Below are 13,327 nucleotides of genomic sequence, written 5' to 3' on the forward strand. Positions count from 1 at the left end.
CCAGGTGCTGGGAGGTGGTCCAGAACATCGCTGGAGGGATGAGCTTCAGACAAGCCTCAGGGAGACGCCAGCACAGATGTGGGAAAGGAGGAGGAAAGACACAAATAAGTTTGCAGATGGAAGAGAAACTAGGGGAGTAACTAGCTGCTAAAATGCCAGGAAGGCAGGGCAGGGGCTTGTGAAGACAGGTGCAATGGGGCCTCCACTGAGGGGGGAGGGAGAGAGCGCTGCCAGGCAGCTGGAGGGGAGGTCAGGCACGTCCAGAACCTTCTGCAGGCGGGAGACAGGAGACAGGGTTAGGGTTAGGGGACCACACTTAGAGAAGAGCCGGAAGAGCTGGGTGTGGGGAGGAAGTGAGAAACAGTTTTTGCTCATTAAGGTTGCCAAGGGGCCAGGCCAGTCCTGGGCTCGGAGGAATTCAAGGCGTCCCTGAAGAACTGGCCCCGAGCGAACAGTAAAGACACACGCGCGCATACACGCACAGGCACACGCGATGCAGGGGTCCTGTCTCTTAGTCCATTTTCTTCTCAAAGGAAGACCCCTTCCCCCTTGCAGGGTGCTCCCCCCTCCCCCCGCCTACTTCTCTCCCAGCAGCTACTCCTACACGTGGTCCCTTCTTCAGGGCCCCTGAATGCTGCCCTGTGCCTGGGATGAATGTGAACCCCTGAGTTTGTCCCAAAGTGCAAGCAGATCACCTGTGACGTCCCAAACATGGGACCAGCTCTCATCAGGAAGCTCGAAGCCCCAGGACAGCTGGCCCAGGCCTTTGCTGGAGAGGATTTAGAGAAGTGGCCTGGGCGGGGAGAAGGGCTGGCAAGGGCAGGAGAACGAGCGAGCAGCCAGGACTCCACAAGTTCCAAGGCTCCCCTTGCAGATGGAGCTCCAGAAGGACCGTCCTGGGATCCATCGACCCAGTGCCACTGAGAAGTGCACACAAGGCTGACTGCACGATTTCCCTCCACTTCCCAAATTGTTTCTTCGTTGCTCCATGCGTGACTTGCTTTAATTTGGTTATTTAGTTAGTTATGTAACAAGTGCCCATGAACTCACCGTCCAAAACAAAACAAGCCAAACCAGACCTATGACAACAGCTGACATTTCATCGTAGGGTTCCCTGTATCCCATCACCCTGACCCCCTGCCTTTCTCTTTATATTATTTTAACATTTCTCTATATAATGGAAACATCAAACACACCCAAAGCTGGAGAGACTAGTGAATCCACATGTCCTTGTCCAGATTTTAACTTTTCAAATCATGCCCAACTCTTGTTTTACCCATTTTCTCTGTTTCCACGTTCTTTAGGTAGTTGTATTGCATTTATGTGATCCTAAAGGGTATCTATTTTTAGTTTGGTTGTTTTGTATCAAATAAATAAATATATATATAATTTATATATATATATATCAATCTATATAATGATATATCAAAGACTATCTTGCTCTGTGTAATTTTTTCAGAGCTACTGTTTTCACTTAGTACTGTGTTGGTAAGAATCATGCCAGTTGCCACCTGTCACTGTAGTCTGTCCCTTTGGTTGGTGTGTCATGGTACACTGTATGAATGTACCTTGGTTTATTTCTCCACCCTCCCGCTGACGGCCATTCAAGTTGTTTCCAGCCTTTTGCCACTGGGAAGAGTGCTCTTATGATTATTCTTTGACGTTCTTGTCGTACCCCTGGTAGAGCTCTAGAAGTGGAAAGGTTTGGCTTTAGGATTAACAGGGGGTTGTTTTCCACCAAAGTACTGCCCCACCCTCAAGACTGTATGAGAGACCCCTCCCCCATCCACATCCTCTTCTCCCTAATGCTGGTTATTGACAGGCTTATTAATTTTTTCCGATTATTCTGCCAATTAAAGTATTGGGCTGGCCAAAAAGTTCGTTCGGGGTCTTCTGTCACATCTTATAGAAAAACCTGGACGAACTTTTTGGCTAACCCAGTGGAATGTCATTGGGGCCTTAATTTGCATTTCCTCAATAACTGGTGTCTTACCTTAGGCTGCCAAACCAAATACCATAGATTAGGGTTTGGACTTGCTAGGGACTTGTCACCCCCCCTCTTCTTTCCTGTTTCCCCCTTTGGGAATGGGAATGTCCATTCTAAGCCCCCCAGTCTATGGCATTTTGTTATGGCAGCCGACTAGGACAACCGGTGATGCTGGCTAGCTCTTCACCTGCTTACTGGCCCGTGCATCTCCTTTTCTGTTAAATGCCTGTTCACCTCTTTTGTCCATTTTCAATTGGGTTGTTGAATTTGTTTTCTACTGTCGCTATAACACATCCCCACAAACTTGGTGGCTCAAAAGAACATAATTTTATTAAGTTAGAGTTCTGGAGTCAGAAGTCTCACATGGGTGTTACTGGGTAAGATCAAGGTGCTGGCAGAGCTGCGCTCCTCCTGCAGCCTCTAGGGGAGAATCTGTTCCTGCCCCTTTCCAGCGTCTCGAGGCACCTGTGTGACGTGGCTCATGTTCCCCTTCAGCAATCACATCACTCTGACCTCTGATTCTGTTGTCACATCTCTGCTCTCTCTGACCCTCCTGCCTCCCTCGTATAAGGACCTGGAGATGACATTGCCCCCCGCCCAGAAGTTCCAGCATCATCTCCCATCTCAAGATCCCTCACTTGGTCATATCTGCAAAGTCCCCTTTGCCATGGAAGCCAACATATTCAGTGGTTCTGGGGATTAGGGCGTGGACATCGCTGCGGACCACTGCTCTGCCTGCCACACTTGTGCCCTTGCCTTTTTCATGGCTGATGTGAGAAGAGCCCTGAACAGGATGGAGGAGCAGAGGCCAGTCCCACGTGGAGGCCAGCGCTGGCTGCACCTGCTCCGCACCCTCTCCACCGGGCCCCTGTCGGTGTCTGGGGAGAGAGCGAACCCCCGCCACCGCAGACCCTCTGAGCCACAGGCCACGGGATGGTCCAGGTTCCCAGGTGCCAGGAGACATACCTGCCTCCTGTGTCCTGACTGTGCTTCACTTCTTCCCGACATGTTATATTTTCCAAAGCGCTTTCCCATCCACACTCTCCCTTGGCTATGACGCTGTCACAGGCCGAGTGCAATGGGGTGACTGTGCTGGAAGCTTCCCATCTCAGCGCTGAGACTAGCATATCCCATGCTCCTAACCCCCAACCTGGGGTTCTTCCTAGGATGCTGGGCTTTAGGGGAGAGACCCAGGTGACTTGTGAGGGGGCCTGGTTCTAGCCTCCCCGATCAACTGCCACATGGTGAGAGCTGCAGGGTCACGGGGCAGGGCTTAGAATCACACAGGCTTGGTCTAAGTCTGTGCTCAACCACTTACAGCTGTGTGACCTTGGGCAGGTGGTTTAACCTCTCTGGGCCTTGATGCCTCTTCTATAAAAGGCGAATATTGATTGTACCTGCATTTCAAGGTTATTATGAGGATAAAATGAGATCGTGTGTGTTACTGGCTTACATAATCCATGACATATACTACACTTCATGAATGGCAGATAGAAAGTTTAACAGATGACTACAAAAACAAACAACCTGATTTAAAAAAGGGGAAAGGACTTGAATAGATGCGTCTACAAAGAAGATGCATGAATGGGTAATGAAAAGATGCTCGACATCACCAGTCATTAGGGAAATGCAGATCAAAGCCACAATGAGATACCACCTTATGCCCATTAGGATAGCTACTATCAAAAACAAAAACAAAAAATAGGAAGTTTCACGGAGGATGTGGAGAAACTGGAACCTTTGTGCACTGTTGGTGGGAATGTAAAATGGCGCAGCCAACATAATGGGAAAAAGTATGGTGGTTCCTCAAAAAATTGAACATAGAACTATCACATGATCCAGCATTCCACTTCCAAGTATATACCCAAAAGAATTAAAACAGATATTTATACACCCATGTCCATAGCAGCATTATTCATAATAGTTGAAAGGTGGAAGCAACCCAGGTGTCCACTGATGAATGAATGGCTAAACAAACTGTGGTCTCTACATACAATGCAATATTATTCAGCCTTAAACAAGAAGGAGATTTTAACAAAACAGAAGCAGAGTCATAGAAACAGAGAACAAACAAGTGGTTGCCAGAGGGGAGGGGGCGGAGGGAGGAGAGATATAGGTGAGGGAGATTAAGAGGTACAAAGTTTCAGTTGCAAAATAAATGAGTCAAGGGTATGAAATGTACAGTGTGGGGAAAAGAGTCAATAATTATGCAATGTCTGTATTGTGACAGATGGTAAGTAGACTTATTGTGGTGATCATTTTTAAATGTATAGAAATATCTGATGACTATGTTGTGGAACAGGAACTAACATAGTGTTGCAGGTCAATTATACCTCAAAAACAAACAAATAAACTCATAGAAAAAGAGATCAGAGTCATGGTAACCAGAGGCAGGGGGAGGGGGGAAAGGGGAACTGGATGAAAGCTGTCAAAAGGAACAAACTTCCAGTTATAAGATAAATAAATGCTAGGGGGCTTCCCTGGTGGCACAGTGGTTGACAGTCTGCCTGCCGATGCAGGGGACACGGGTTCGAGCCCTGGTCTGGGAGGATCCCACATGCCGCGGAGCAGCTAGGCCCGTGGGCCACAACTACTGAGCCTGCGCGTCTGGAGCCTGTGCTCCGCAACAAGAGAAGCCACGATAGTGAGAGGCCCGTGCACCGCGATGAAGAGTGGCCCCCGCTTGCCGCAACTGGAGAAAGCCCTCACACAGAAGCGAAGACCCAACACAGCCAAAAATAAATAAATAAATAAATAATAATTTTTTAAAAAAGCTACAGAGTCATACAGTATTTAAAAAAAAAATGCTAGGGATGTCATGCACAACATGATCAAGATAATTAACCCTGCTGTGTGTTAGACAGGAAAGTTATTCAGAGAGTAAACCCTAAGAGCTCTCATCACAGGAAAACTTGTTTCTATTTCTCTAATTTTGTATCTCTATGAGATGACGAATGCTCATTAAACTTACTGTGACAATCACTTCATGATGTGTGCGAGTCAAATCACTATGCTGTCCACCTTAAACTTACACAGCGCTGTATGTCAATTATATCTCAGTAAAGCTGGAAGAAAACAAAGAAAGAAATTCTGATACGTGCTAAAGCATGGATGGACCTTGAGGACATTAGGCTGAGTGAAATAAGCCAGACACGAAAAGACTATATGATTCCACACACCTTAGGTCCCTAGAGTCGGCCACTTCATAGAGACAGAAAGCAGAAGGGTAGTTTCCAGGGGCCGGGAAGGAGAGGGATGGGAGAATTAGTGTGTAATGGATACAGAGTTTCAGTTCCGCAAGAAGAAAAAGTTCTATAGATGGATGCACTATAATCTACTTAAAATGCCACTGAACTTTATACTTAAAACTGGCCAAGATGGTAAATTTTAAGTTCTGTGAATTTTATCACAATTTAAACAAAACTAGACAGACACAGGAGTTTTGTCACATTCAGGACAGTGCGTGCCTTAAGATTGTTCTGGAACCCAGGGGTTTACACAGTCCAGAACATGGCGTAAGCACCACAGCACCTCAGCAGCTGCTGTGGCCTGCGTGGCCCCTCTGGATACGGGAGGGCACCGAGGAGTCTCCACCTCTCACCCTCCGTCAAGCTTGCGTGCTGGGGCTGCGCCCAGGGCCCCCGGTGTAGAGCGCTCCGTGTAAGGGCACTGATGGGTCTCCACCTCTTGCAGGACTTCCTTCCAAAACAGAGCCATCGGGGCTCCCCTGGTGGCGCAGCGGTTGAGAATCCACCCGCGAATGCAGGGGACAAGGGTTCAAGCCCTGGTTTGGGAAGATCCCACATGCCGCAGAGCAACTAAGCCCGTGCGCCACAACTACTGAACCTGCACTCTAGAGCCTGCGAGCCACAACTACGGAAGCCCACACGCCTAGAGCCCGTGCTCCGCAACAAGAGAAGCCACCACCATGAGAAGCCCGCGCACCGCAGCCAAGAGTAGACCCTGCTCGCCGCAACTAGAGAAAGCTCGTGTGCAGCAACAGAGACCCAACACAGCCAAAATAAATAAATAAATAAATAAATAAATAAATAAGTTTCTAAAAACAAAGCAAAACAAAAAAGAGCTGTCCCTTCCAAGGACTTCAACAGACATTTCTCCAAAGAAGACAAATGACCAGCAGGTGTGTGTAAAGATGCTCAACATCACTAATCATCAGAGAAATACAAATCAAAGCCATGGAATATCACCTCAACCTGTTAGAATGGTTAGAATGGCCAAAAAAACCAGAAAATGGCAAGTGTTGTCAAGGGTGTGGAGACTTTGGAGCCCTCATGCACTGTTGGTGGGGATGTGAAGTGGTGCAGCCACTATGGAGAACAGTATGGAGGTCCCTCAGAAAACTAAAAATAGAGCTACCATATGACCCAGCAATTGCCCTTCAGGGTATTTACCCAAAAGAATCGAAAACAGGCTCTCAAAGAAATATTTGCACTCTCATGTTCAGATCATCATTATTCACAATAGCCAGGAGGCGGAAACAACCTAAGTGTCTGTTAATGGCTGGATGGATAAAGTAAATGAAACCTATACATGCAGTAGAATATTATTCAGCCTTAAAAAAGGAAGAAATCCTGTCATGTGCTTCAACATGAATGAATCTTGAGGACATTCTGCTGAGTGAAATAAGCCAGCCACGCAAAGCCAAATACTATATGATTCTACCTATATGAGGTACCTAGAGGGGTCAAACTCATAGAAACAGGAGGTAGAGCAGTGGTTGCCGGGGGAGGGGAGAGGGGGAAGTGAGCAGTTGTTGTTTAATGAATAATAGTTTCAGCCCTGCAAGATAAAATGTGCAAGAGATTTGCTGTACAACAATGTATGTATAGTAACAGCACTGTACTATACACCTAAATATTTGTTAAGCAAGCGCATTTTTCATGGTATTTTTTTTAACCACAAATATTAATAATAAAAGAAAGCGCTGTCCCTTCCCAGTCTTAGGGCAGCCACGCCCTCCCCTGGGTCCCACCAGTCCACTCATCCCATCCAGAACCACCTTCCCTCCCTGCCCCCCTCTCTGGAAACTGAAGCTTAACTCATTGATCTGCTTCTCCTTGGGAACCAAGTCCTGCGTGGAAGCTTCCATCAGGTGCCCCCGATATTCAAAGAAACCGTAAACTGCTCTCCCTGCCCCGCTCCCCAAAGGAGACACTAGACGGGCCCTTCTCACAGGAGAAGGAAATTGCCTTTTCCTTCTTCCGAGTTGCCTCTAGTTTGTGGTTTACTTATGCAATCACAATTATGTGTGCCGTGTGCTAAGCGCTGTGGTGGGCTGTGGAGACAGGACAGTAAACGAGAAGGACAGCACCTTGCCTCAGGGAGTTTACTTCCCAGGCAGCACACAAGGTAAACTTCAGAAGGTGTCAAATGCTGTGATGAAAATAAACAGAGGGATACGACAGAGTCATGGAGGCGCCCTGAGGAGGTCCTTCTGAGGAGAGAACGTTTGCCTTGAGACTCAATGTGAGGAGAATGGAGCCAGGAGGGATGGCACTCCAGGCAGAGGAAACAGTCTGTGAGAAGGTCCTGGGGCAGAAAAGACCTGGGCACGTCCGAGGAACACAGGAGGCTGGTGGGGGCCGGGGGACAGTGGCATGGAGGGAGGGGGAGGCGTAGCTGGAACGGGTGTGTGCAGGGCTTCCTGGAGCAAGTAGGCTCAGGAAACTATTAGCTACTAACATGCAAGTAGCTCCACGAAGGACAGCGCCTAAGGACATCCTTGGGTTCTCCCAGGTCTGTAAAGTGCCACCTGCACGACTCTAGGTCAGGGCTTCCCTAACTTGGGCATGCACTTGAGCCACCTGGAGTGGGGCTTGTGACAATGCACAGGTGGGCCTCATGCCAGAGCGTCTGATTCAGGAGATCTGAGGGGGGCCCAGAACTTGCAGGTTGATGAAGTTCCCAGGTGATGCCGATGCTGTCAGTCCTTGGACCACTTTGAGAATCAGGCTCTAAGCAAGTTACTGATTCTCTGAGTCTTTTCTTCACCTGTGAAATTGCCCTTCTTTCCTGGTTGATGTTACCATCAAGTGAGATAAAGCCCTTTGTAAAGAATAAAAAAGACACACAGAGGGAATGATCAACTTAACGTTTAATCATCACTCCACCCGTGTGTGTTTCCTTCACAACCTACAAGGAACGTTCGCACGTAACGCTGCAGCGGGTGCCTTAGGAGCAGCGGCTGATTTACTGCATCGACCGTAAGTCTGGCTGACGCCCGGACTACGTGCACGCTTGGGCCCCACCGGTGCCGGAGGGGACGGACGCCGGCCTGGCCCCGCCCGGGGGAGCCTGGGGTGCGCTCCTGCCGTTCACGCCACAGACGGGCTGGATGACCCCCAGCGTCTGTGCTTATTTTTGTTAGCCCTCATCTCCTCCCACTCCTCCCCAAGAAAAAGCCGTCCCGTGAGTCAGCCGGAGGCCACGGCTGCTCGGCGGGTAGCTGGCCGCTGAGGGACAGGAGGAGTGGTGATGCCTCCTTGGGCTTTGAAGGGAAATTCCAGACTCACAGACTCCCGGAACCTCGGCCTCTGGAATATGTGCATATGATATACATTTGGTGTGTATATTTTTTATTTGTGTTCACTCACAGGGTCAGCAAATATTTGTTGAATATCTGCTACGAAGCAGGCTCTGAGGATACAGCCGTGACCAAGTAAAGTGCCCCTTTCATGGAGTTTATGTGTGTCTGATATTCACTCAGGGAACATACCGAAAGCCTCCGATGTGTCGTGAAGTTTATAGCCTGGCAGGGAAGACAGACTTGTAGTCACATAAATGAAGCAAAGTGTAATAGGGCGTGTGATGGAGATAAACACAGGGTTGGGGACAGAGTCATGAAGGAGGAAGAGGGCCCTGAGGCGGCGTCCCGATAAACTGGTTATTAAAGGCGGTGGCATTTTCGAGGTTGTCTAAGGGGAGGCCTTCTGCAAAGAGGAAGCAGCGTGCTGTAGCCAGGCACATGGGGCACCGGCAAGTGGTTCCAGAGTTGGAGTAGCGGGTGCCAGGGCTGGAGGGGAGGCTGGAAAGGGCGGCAGGGGTCTGGCCATGGAGGGCCTTAGGTGACCGGGGCATGGGGCTTAATCCCGCCTTCAGAGTATCGAAGGGTTGAAGAGCTCAGGTCAGAGAGAGCGCTGGGACAGGGCTGTGCTGTGTGTACTCTGGAGGACACGTGTGGAGAGAGCCAGTAGGAGGGCAGGGCTGGAGGTGAGGAGAGGAGGCCGCACGAGCGGGTGTGAACAGGGGTGCAGCTGGAACAGAGGCAGGACACGCAGGGTCAGAGAGGGACGCTGAGGACGCAGGATGGACAGGCTTTGGTTACAAGTTGGATGAGGGACGGGAAAATGCCGAGGGAGAGAGAAGCATCTAGAGGAGTGAGAGTGTGGGGAGAAAATGACTTCTGTCCCGCACACGTGGAGTCTGAGATGCATATTGAGAGAGCGCAGGACCTAACTAGACATGTGAGGTCGAGAAGCACCACATTTAGAAGTGACTGAACCCAAGTGAGTGATGAGGTCGGGATGAGGACGCGGACGGGCAGATCAGTGGGCACTGCGTCGTTTAACATGCTGGAGGGGATGGGGGTGAGCCTCTGAAAAGAACTTGGAGGTGAGGTCAGAGGAAGACAGCAAAGGAGGAAGAAACAGGGTTTTGGACCACTGTTGTGGAAGCCAAGGGTGGAGAAAGTTCCAGAAAGAGCAGTCAATGGTGGCAAATGCTGCAGACAGGTCCCCACAAGGACTTGGGAATTTGGGTTCAAGAGAGTGAACTGAGCCCCTTACAAGAAATAAATATTTATGGAACGAATGGGAACGACTTGGGAGGTGAGACTCTGAACACCATCTCCAAAGGGCGATCACTGTCTCATGGGTTCATGCCCTTCTCATTTTGACTCTTCTGTTTGTACCAGAAATCCCCTTCTTCCCGGTGATCAGTGAAAGAAATAAAAGGGGATTACAAAGGAGTGGGAAATTACACTCGAAATTAGGAGAAAACACATGTTCAGTTCTCAGAGACTTGAAGGAACTTCTACAAGGGGTGATGCAAACGAGCAGATTCCAATAAGAGCCTGCAGACATTTAGGTCATCACACACAGAGGACAAGTGGAATAGCCCTCAGCAAAGCCCCACACGCCCGAGCTTTGGCAGAAGCAATGCTCTCTTGCACACATCACGCCAGGGCCATGCTAGGCACCAGGCTCAGTGAGGACACTGCAGGGACCAAGACAGACAAGATCCCGGCCCTCAGGGGGCTTGCATTCTAATAGGAGGGATGGACAATAAACAAGTAAACAGATAAACCAAGTAATCACAGAGTGCGATAAATGCTATGGATGAAATAAACTAGGATGAGCCAGGAGAAACAGGAGAGCGTTAAGTGAGATAGATGGTAGTCGGTTTATCTTGCTGAAAAATTTCCAGCTGTCAGTCACAGAGCAGACTTCACGTGCCATCGTATTTTATGACTGATCACACCTTGCACAGTTAGAATTTTCTCCTGTCACATTTCAGACAGCACTCACTGGCAGTGGTAGGAGCTGGGGTAGAGGCTGTGCGGAAAACAATTCTGTGACGTGCTCTCCGAGGCTACAGCCCGACCCCCTGGCTCCGAGCAGCAGGGCTGGGGAAAAGATGGGTCACTGGGCAGGCGAGCATATCTCCACCGAGTAGAATGTGTGTACGTTCACTGTTCACGCGGGGACAGCCCTGTTCCTTACTGCTCCCGGAGCACACCCCACTCCAGCCACAGCAGGAATGCTCAACCCAAGTCCTTCCAGGAGTTTTTCAAAGTGAGGATATGAGCTCAAGGATGAAGATGCCTTTTCCCTCCTGTGTGAAGAGGCTCGACCGCAGAAATCCAGAACGAAGCCAACACCCCCAGAACAGCGGCGGCAAGAGGTGGGGGAGGGGAGCCCCGCTGCTTCAGCCGTCTCTGGGGCAGGTCCACCCTGCTGCTTTCACTGTGGTTTGGTTTCCTCAGCCTCTTCCTTTTGTTGCCTAAGCTGGTCCCCGTTGAAATTCTGTCATTGGCAACTCAAGTGCCCCAATCCTTACGATGCAGCCGAGGTCACACAGAGCTGGGATCATATCACAACGTATTCTGGAGTCGAGGTTATGCTGAGCAAAGCAGGGCCCCTGGCAGTGCGCTTTGACAGTTAGGGGAGGGGGCCCCATGCTAACACCAGGGCAAAGATTCCCGCCATGGTTGCCTCACTCACAGGTCTCAGCTTCCTAAGGCTCCTAGGGCCAAAATGGGCTTTTGGGGGAATGTCTGTTTTTAGCTGGGATGAGCTAAGCTGCTGTGAAAAACAGACCCAAAGATGCTTATTGGCTCAAACACAACAGAAGTTTATTTCTCATTCACATGCCAGACTGCAGCATGTGCTTTTAGCTGATGGTGGCTCTGTCCCGTGGGATGATTCAGGGGCCCAGGATCCAACATGTGGCGCTACCACAACCTAGCTGTCATCTACATCTTGCCAGCAGTAGGGGACAGACATCACTTCTGGTCACATTCTATTGGTGAGAACCGGTCACACGACCACACTGAACTGCAAAGGAGGCTGGGAAATGTAGTCCAGCCTCGCACCTTGCTCTAACCCCCATTGTTACAAAGGGAGAAGATTTTGTCGGGCAGAAAAGTTTGACTTTGAGAGGACTAAATGGAGGCACTCAGGTGTTCTTAATCTTGACACTCTGGATGTTTTAACCGGACAGTTCTTTGAGGGTGGGAGGGAGGCTGCCCTGTGCATTGCAGGATGTTCACCAGCATCCCTGGCCTCTACTCACCTGATGGCTGTAGCATCCCCCCCCCCCACTCCCCCGCAGTCCCAGTCATGACATCAAAAATGCCTCCAGGCACTGCCAAAGCCCCTGGGGCACAAAGTCACCACTGATTGAGAATCACTGCTCTAGACACTGAGAGCAACGTCAGACTCTGTCAACCAGGGAGGAAACGCAGTGAAATTACCTGCTCTCACTGTCACTTGGGACTCTCACGGCATGGCTGCTGGTCTGTGCTCACGAGGCTGACAGACAGATCAGCTGAGGTGCCGACTTGAAGTTTCACAGAGGAGTGAACGATACGAACCCCAGCCCCGAGACTCCTGAGCACGTGATGAGAACGATGTTAGGAGATTCTGCAGATGCCCGTCACAGCCAGGGCAGCATGGAAAGACATGCTCTAAGTCTTTTCACTCAATACAAAACCCAAAATGGCACTGGCTTGTTTGCAAAGAACAGGCTTTCTGAATTATTTGGTGCTGATTCCCTGAAATTGATGCGAGAAATAAGATTTTTTTGATACCTTCTCTAACAGGAGGCCATATTTGTAAGCCCCTGGTGAGTTCTTGCTCTGGATGGACGTGGTGAACTAGGGCAGACCCCTAAGAACATATTTGTTTGCAGGAAATGGGCTGCCCTGGAATATCAGTGAGAATTCCTTGCAGCCTGGTGGAAACCAGAAGTGCTGCCATCCAGCAAAGCATGAGGACGTCAATGGTATGCTTTATCTCCTAGAGACCCAGTAGTGCTGTGCTGACTTCACAGGAAACAGTCTTCTGGCTATAGCGGACGGGGATTCCTTCACATTCCAAGGAGAACTCTGGGACACGCTTCAGGCTGTGGGTTGTCGTCCGCAACAATGAGCCTAGGCTTGTGTGTAGCTGCCAGTACAAACGTATTAGTTTCCTGATTCACTGGGAATACGCAAGGCTCTTGAATATTAAATAAAACTGGTTACATAAGTCTTTTATTTGAAATGAATACAAGGTCATAATCAATAAAGCTCAGTTTGAAACACTGCTGAGAAAAACGAATAGAGACGTTTTCTCTGCTGCTGGAGTTGCACAAAGTAGCAGGTTTATGTCACACTGAGGTTTGTGTGCAAATAGCTAAGCACTCCTTCGGATGATGAGCAGTTTGGGTCTGAATAAGCATTCGATGCCTCACAGACCCAAGTGGAGCATTCTCTCTGAGCAGGCTTGAAAACACTAGGCTTTTCTGGCTTTTTACCAGTTGCTATTTAGTCTGGAAATAACAATGAAAAACAGGCTAACCAATCTGGTGCTGCTGAGGGATGGTTCTCACAAGCCCAGAGCCCTCTGGGGTCTGCCCCTTGCCTCCTTCTCGAGCCCCGGCTGCTGCTGGCCCCGGACTCCTCATGGCTACCAATGCAGCAGGACATGCCAGGCCCTGCACTGCCCAGATTCTCTCCCCAGCAAACTCCAGAGCTCGATGACCACTTTGCCGGGTGTCGGGATTCAGGTCACGTGTTACACTTTGCAGAAAGGCTTCCTGACTTCCACTGGTCTCTCA

Source organism: Balaenoptera acutorostrata, chromosome 20 (assembly GCF_949987535.1).
Source record: "Balaenoptera acutorostrata chromosome 20, mBalAcu1.1, whole genome shotgun sequence".
Taxonomy (NCBI): Eukaryota; Metazoa; Chordata; class Mammalia; order Artiodactyla; family Balaenopteridae; genus Balaenoptera; species Balaenoptera acutorostrata.